Genomic DNA, 7717 nt, shown 5'->3' with positions numbered 1-7717 from the left:
CCCTCCCTTAGACCCTGGTGGTCCTGCTCTAACATGTAAATAAACACTCGCTCAGGCAAACACATATTCATATCAAGTAAATCTAAAATCTTTTCTGATGTTGACGAAAAGGCTTGATGGTTAAGAGCACTTGTTGCTCCTGCAGTGGCCTTGGGTTTGGTTCCCATGTCCCCAGTCAGATAGCACACAAACACCTGTAATTCCAGCTCTAGGGCAGCCATCACCCTCTTCTGAACTTCCATGTTTTACACACACACACACACACACACACACACACACACACACACACACACACACAAAGAAATAAATAAAAAAAAACCTCTCTAAAAAATAACAAGCAGACTTGCTTTGATAGCACATATATCCAAATTGGAACAATACAGAGAAGATTGCCATGGTCCCTGTGCAAGGATGACATGCAAATTTGTGAAGTGTTCCATATTTTAAAATAAAATAAAAAACAAGCTACCACAAATTTTCTCTCCCAAAAGGAAAAGTTTACAAACAACTTATCACATTATTTCTTAAAATGATGCTAGTTACATATTATTTAATGAGTTACATTTTCCTTCATAATCACAAGGATTTAAAATATTAATGAAAATTATTTAACATATACACTTAAACTTTCATATAAAATATTTATGATGTAATAATTCAATATCAAAAACATGATTTGAATTTATCTTTTATAGATGGGCATATTGGTAAGCTCAAATGAACTTTTAGTATGAAACAGCCACTTTATTAGAAGTTAAGTTCAACATTGGAAACTTTAAGACTCATTGATCATTTAATGAAACTACTTTTAACACTTTAGTTTATATTTTCCTCTCCTATTTGAACTCGTAAATTCATCATTTTAAATGTTTTACTTTTAATTATGGTGCTTGCATAATTTATCAATGGTAATTATAGATCCCCATTACTTAATATCTATAAGGTTCTAGATAATGTTTTCTATATTTAATTCTTAATTTAACTATCAAATGTGGATTCCACATTCAAACGTTCTAAAAATGGGATAACCCTGGGCGCAGCCAAGGCTGAACTTGAACTCCAGTTTGCATCTCTTTAATTCTGACCTTCCAACATGAGAATGTTTAGCCTTAATATATATATGGTATGTATGGCATAGCACCTTCATGCGTTTTTGACTGTAAGTAGATAAAAATATTCCAAAGACAGGCTCCAACACAAAAGAGCACTAACATGGGAAACTGTAATTTTTAAATTAAAAATCCAAGTTAATCTTTTCTCTTTTCCTTTTTTTATTTTATTTATTTTGCTAATGGAAATAATTCTGATTTGTGCCAGGGGATGCCCAGTGGTGAAAACAGACACTGTTTGCTTTGAGAGCCTTAGTTTTGTTATTGGTTCTACGTCTTACATATTGTTATGATTTTCATTTTGATGAGGTTGTAAGATCTTGCCATGGTCTTCCCTTGTCCTCTGTTCTTGGACATTAACTGTATATGAAAATAGAACAATTTTCCCATACAAAGGCCAGGGATGGGACAGGACAGGCTGACTGACAGTCTCAATTACTCTACTTCTGCATGATACATGGGGCACTGTTTGAACCTGTAGCAATTTTCTGCCATAAGGAGTATCAAAGGCATAGTCCATGGATGAGAGAAAGGATAGCAGTTCCTGCGATTACCCTGGCAATTGCCCATCTGCTTCAGAAGGCAGTGTTTACCCTGCAGGGAACCACAGGGAAATAGTTTGATGATGTGTGTTAAGTTTTTAATTTTTTTCCTGGGTGGGGGCAGAGTGGGCATGGGAGTGGTTAACGATGAGGACTTACTACCTCCATGGCATCACAGGAACATCCAGAACAATTTTGAGCATTTTCTCACGAAACAAACAGGAGAACGGTGCCATTCAATGAAATGAATTAAATACAGACGAATTAAAATACAGACTCCAAACTCTAGCATGGAGTGACATCAGATGAAATTTAGTGTTCATCCATTCATTTCAACATCAATGAGTCACCATCAATACAAACAGATTCATTTGGAAATTTTTACTTATGCTATTTTATAGTTTATTTACAAGCTACCTTGTTTTATTCATAAGTTTTATGCCTTTTGAACTTGTGTATTTCTCTGGGTTACACTAAAAGCCTATGCAGATTGAAAAGAGAAGAATGATATTGCCAATTAGGTGTCTCCCTTCTTTTTTTTCTCTCCATTTTTTATTTAAATTAGAAACGACATTATTTTACACGTCAATCCCAGTTCCCTCTGCCCCCCTCCTCCTCTGCCTCCCCCACCTGATACCCTTCCCATCCCATACCCTTTCTGCTCCGCAGGGAGGGTAGACCTTCCATAGGGGGTCTTCGGAGTCTGTCCTATTCTTTTGGATAGGGCCTAGGTCCACCCCCTTGTGTCTAGGCTCAGAGAGTATCCTCTATGTGGAATGGGCTCCCAAAGTCTATTCCTATGCTACGGACAAGTACTGATCTACTACAAAAGGCCCCATAGATTTCCAAGGTCTCCTCACTGACATCCACATTCAGGGAGTCTGGATCAGTCCCATGCTGGTTTCCCAGCTATCAGTCTGGGAACCAAGAGTCCCCCCTGTTCAGGTCAGCTGTTTCTGTGGATTTCACCAGCCTAGTCTGGACCCCTTTGCTCATTACTCGTCCTTCTCTGCAACTGGTTTCCAATTTGGTTCAGTGTTTAGCTTTGGGTGTCTGCTTCCATTTCCACCAGCTGCTGGATGAAGGCTATATGATGGCATATAAATCAGTCATCAATCTCATTATCAGGGGAAGACATTTAAGGTACCCTCTTATCTGTTGCTTAGATTGTTGGTTGGTGTCATCATTGTAGATCTACAGACATTTCCCTAGGGCCTGATTTCTCTTTAAACCTATAATGGCTCCCTGTATTATGGTATCTCTTATCTTGCTCTCCTCTATTCTTCCCCCAACTCAAACTTCCTGCTCCCTCATGTCCTCCTCACCCCTCCTCTTTTCCCCTTCTCATTCTCCTACTCCCTCTCCCCTCCCCCATGCTCCCAATTTGCTCAGGAGATCTTGTCCCTTTCCCCTTCTCTGGGGGGACCATGTATGTCTCTCTTAGAGTCCTCCTTGTTTCCTAAGTTCTCTGGCAGTGTGATCAGACAGAGGGCTGATCTCCAAAATTTACAAAGAACTCAAAGGGCTAGTCTCCAAAACACCAAATGATCCAATTAAAAAGTGGGGTACAGAGCTAAATAGACAATTCTCAATGGAGGAATCTAAAATGACTGAAAGACACATAAGAAAGTGTTCAATATCCTTAGCCACCAGGGAAATGCAAATCAAAACAACTCTAAGATACTATCTTAGTCCTGTCAGAATGGCTAAAATCAGAAACACCAATGACAGTTTAAGCTGGAGAGGATGTGGAGAAAGAGGAATACTCCTCCACTGCTGGTGGGAGCGCCAACTCGTACGGCCTCTTTGGAAATCAGTATGGTGATTCCTCAGGAAAATGGGAATCAGTCTACCACAAGATCCAGCAATACCATTCTTAGGCATATACCCAAAAGAAGCACATTCATACAACAAAGAAATCTGTTCAACAATGTTCATAGCAGCATTATTTGTAATAGCCAGAACCTGGAAGCAATTTAGATGCCCCTCAACTGAAGAATGGATAGAGAAAATGTGGTACATTTACACAGTGGAGTACTACTCAGCGGGGGGGGGTGGGGGGGACAATCAATGGAATCTTGAAATTCACAGGCAAATGGATGGAATTAGAAGAAACCATTCTGAGTGAGGTAACCCAGTCACAAAAAGACAAACAGGGTATGTACTCACTCATATATGGATTTTAGACATAGAGCAAAGGTGTCTCCCTTCTTACATTGCTTAACTAAGGTGGCATGGCATTGATGTAGAAATCTAGGTTGCTAAGGCCATGTCCACAGCTTCATAGTGTATGTCAGTCAGTTATGGAAAGATTTTAGGTTTAAATGTTTCTTTCTTTTATTATTGAAGACCCAACCTCAATTTTGTTTGTTTCACTGACAAATAGTTAAGGGAAAAAATGAAAAATGCCTCTTCCCAGAAAAAGCAAAACTTATGCTCAAATCTCTATGCAGGCGTTAACATCTGCATTACCTAGCTTCCAATTATTAGCTCCTTGTGGGGACATGACTATTCCAGAGCCTAGAAAACTAGGCAATTTAGAAACAATCAATTGTTCTGTCGTTTTTCAACAGTTTTAGTAAATCCAAAGTCAACACATGTCATCAGATATTGTATAAATTTTTAATAATATTAATTTACTCATACACTTAACAAAGGGTTTTTTTTTTGAATGGCTAACAATGTGTAAAGAACTGTTCTGAGTTCTTATGAATGCTTCGGGGAATGAAAATAAAACACTATATAAGAAAACAAAACATTCCCCACTCTCAAATAGTTCACATATTAGTGGGACAAGAAATCAACAGGAAGAACACATATCAAAATAAACAGTCATAAATGCTGAAGGGAAAACCAGGAAGGGGCAAAAGTACACTAAGAAGAGGGTGTTGAAATTGTAGATATTCTGCCATTAAAAATCTTGAAGAATGGAAGTAAACGGGTGCTCTCTCTACAGATCATAGACATGGATTGTCTGATATAGTCCCCATTTGCCCTACTCTGCAATATAGCTATGGAATACCACCATCACATAAGTAAGTGATGCTGCTCCCAAAGGAAAGATAAGACAAATTTAATGTCACCAAAGAGGGGAGCAGGGGAAGCCGCCATACAGAGTGTGGCTATTCTCTGTGTAAGGAGTCGAGCTGACCACAAGGGTCAGGGTACTAAGAACCATGCTGGGGTTTTAAGACACCACTTGAGAGAGACGGAAAAACCTTTGGAATGTGTTGAGTGGAAGGGTGCTCTAATCTGATTTGCACTCTGACTGCTCTTTTGAGAATTCAGTAAAAGAGCCAAGTGCATGAACCCAGAGGCCGGCTACAATCATCCAGGACCAGGGAGCGACAGTTTGGAGCAGTGGTAGATCAGGTTCTAGATAGATGCTGTAGCAAGAAAAAGGCATAAAAACTACCCAGAGATCCTTTTACACCACAGAGTCTGGAAAAACATGATTTGGCTAGCTGAACTATACAGTGCGTGTAAATATTTGTTTCTCCGCCTTAAATCAGTTTTGATGCTAGTGCTCCATCTTGTCCTCCAGCCTGAAGTAACTCTGCATTCCCTAAAAGTTAAGAAGCACCATTATTGGTGTTGCACTGTATTGATTATGTAATCAATAAACACTGAGTGATAGTGATAGAGCAATCCAGTCATCCTTTAGGAAAATAAAGACCCACTAACTGATTCTTCCTTACCATTGTGAAGGATACAGCACTTTAGAGGTGTTTTATTGGTGGGCAGTTCCACTTGGGGAAGTTTATGAATGCCATAGAATTCAGCTAAAATGTACATAATAGACATGCAAGACACACAAAATGTCACCTCTGCTGCTTTATCTACAGCATTTCTCTTGCCATTCAGCAATCAGATTGTGGATCCACAACTGTTACCAAAGCTAATGCTTCAAATTTCTGTAGCCAACAGAGTGGGGATCAATCCATGAAGACTACTATCTGCAACTCTCATGAGATGGCTTTTGAATTCAGTGTCAACAAATACTCATCAGACAAGAGCACTGACTGCTCTTCCCAAAGACCGAGATTCCCAGCACCGACATGTACATGGCAGCTCACGACCATCTGTAACTCACATCCCAAACATTGACACCTTCTTCCAGCCCTCACAAGGCCAGACCTGCATGTGGTCCACAGACATATACAAACAGACAAAACACCCCCACTCCGACACTTTTAATGTTTTAAGTGAGCAAATAGAAACATTGAGAGTTTTAAGATAGGGCAACTGCATTTTGCCCTGTCACGTTTCAAATAAGCCCAGGTAAGAATTTCCCTCACTGTTTTTTTTATGATTCTCAGTTTCTCTTCACTGCGGAAGAGAGTAATAGTTGAGACTAGATTTCAAGGGAATATGCATTTAGGGCAAAGAAAGGAGAGCTGACAAGCTGGCTGTGTGCTGTTGTGACTGCATTCTTGCATAACTGTGAAGAAAGAACATTGGATTTTCACGTAAATCAAGTAGCCCATGAGATGGGAAAGTAAACCTTATCTTTTCTTAGGCTTATCCACAGATAGGTAAAGGAAAACATGAAAGCGCTCATGTTTTCTCTTTTGATAACTTGGCTCTAAAAGCTAATGAGACATGATTTATTCTGGTGTTTTAAACACTACTGTAAATAGAACACAGAGCATTTAAATTCATTCTAGTCCCAATCACTTAAACATGAATTAGTTGATAAGATCTCTTCCCTCTTGGCAGAAAATACTAGGAAGTATTTGAGCACAGAAATTTGAAGGGAGTAGGAATGAAGACGGTAAATTTTGCTACTGAGCACTGTCCACTTTGGGAGTGGCGAGAAGCTGGTCAGAAACAATGATGTCTGCACACGCAAGTCGTTTGGTGGTGTCTGTTGAGGTGTGTGACTCGGATGCACTCTTCAACAACTTTTCTGTCTTTTCTTTGACTTGGGCCACAGGACAGTTTGTCAAGAGCATGAGCGTCAACCGTAAAGCCAATCCATTGCTTCCTCAAGCTCCAAGAAAATAACTTAATCCTCTTCAACATTTGGTTGAATAATTTTATAAAGGAAATAATGATGACAGGCAAACCAGTGGAGAAGCTTATTGCATGATGGTAAGTAACCTACATACATCATTCTGTTTTTTATTCCCCCAGTTCCCCTAATATTATCCTTTGGAACAGCCATCATTAATTTTCATTCCGCCCGTCTATCTACAATATCCATTTCTCCCCAATAGTTTACTCCATTAAGTATTCCTTAGAATCTCATGTATGGAAAAATCTTGGCGGGCTTTAAGAGCAATGGAAAACATTCCTTTCCTATACGTAAGTAATCTGAGAATCAGGCTTGGTGGGACTTTGTGTAGGAAGCTGTACAAGCAGCCAAAAAAAAAAAAAAAAAAAAAAAAAAGTGTATATTCCCAGAGGTATGTGAACTGGGGCTGCAAAAAAGGCGGTTGACAATGAAATAGAAACTGTCATGAAGCAAGCATGAGTTGTGTGTGTGTGTGTGTGTGTGTGTGTGTGTGTGTGTGTGTGTGTTTGCATGCATGTGCATGCACACACCTGTTCTGGCAATGAAATAGTGTGTTTTGTGGCTTTATATCTTGGGCTAAGTTATTTGTCATGAACAATGCCTGTTTTTAGCAACCTTGATCTTCCAAATGTAAGGGAATTTTAAGTGATTCTAAATGAAGAAAATAATCAAATAATGTTATCAGGTTGTGTGTAGTATTGTGTACGTGACTCCAGAATAATAATTGTTCTAGATATTTCCCTATAAATGTATTCCAGCAAGACTGTTAAGGAATAAGGAAAATAGAGTAAACATTCCAGTTCATTCAAATTTAACAGATGGCAGTAGTATCTATTGCTTTGTACTGCCTTTTTTAATGATTGTTTTACTTGATTGATGCCACTTAAGAATTGCCCTTCCTATGAAATAATTGTGATTATATCCATTATTGTGCTGGGAAACTGAGGTTCAATGTCACCCAGCAAGAGAGAAGCAAAGTCAATACCACAACCTAAGTAACAGGATTACGTTTCTAAGGAACTTCCAGTAATGCAGTGTTGGTTCTGACA

General features: G+C 39.0%; 1 non-coding gene across 1 annotated transcript; it reads left to right on the top strand.

The window, feature by feature from the left end:
* Window positions 1-343: 343 nt before the first annotated feature.
* LOC113834291 lies at window positions 344-446 on the top strand. The gene has a single exon (XR_003488012.1). It is a non-coding gene; the product is annotated as a U6 spliceosomal RNA (small nuclear RNA).
* Window positions 447-7717: the final 7271 nt, after the last annotated feature.

Source organism: Cricetulus griseus, chromosome 10 (assembly GCF_003668045.3).
Source record: "Cricetulus griseus strain 17A/GY chromosome 10, alternate assembly CriGri-PICRH-1.0, whole genome shotgun sequence".
Lineage (NCBI taxonomy): Eukaryota > Metazoa > Chordata > Mammalia > Rodentia > Cricetidae > Cricetulus > Cricetulus griseus.
This window is presented reverse-complemented; position numbering and strand designations above follow the sequence as displayed.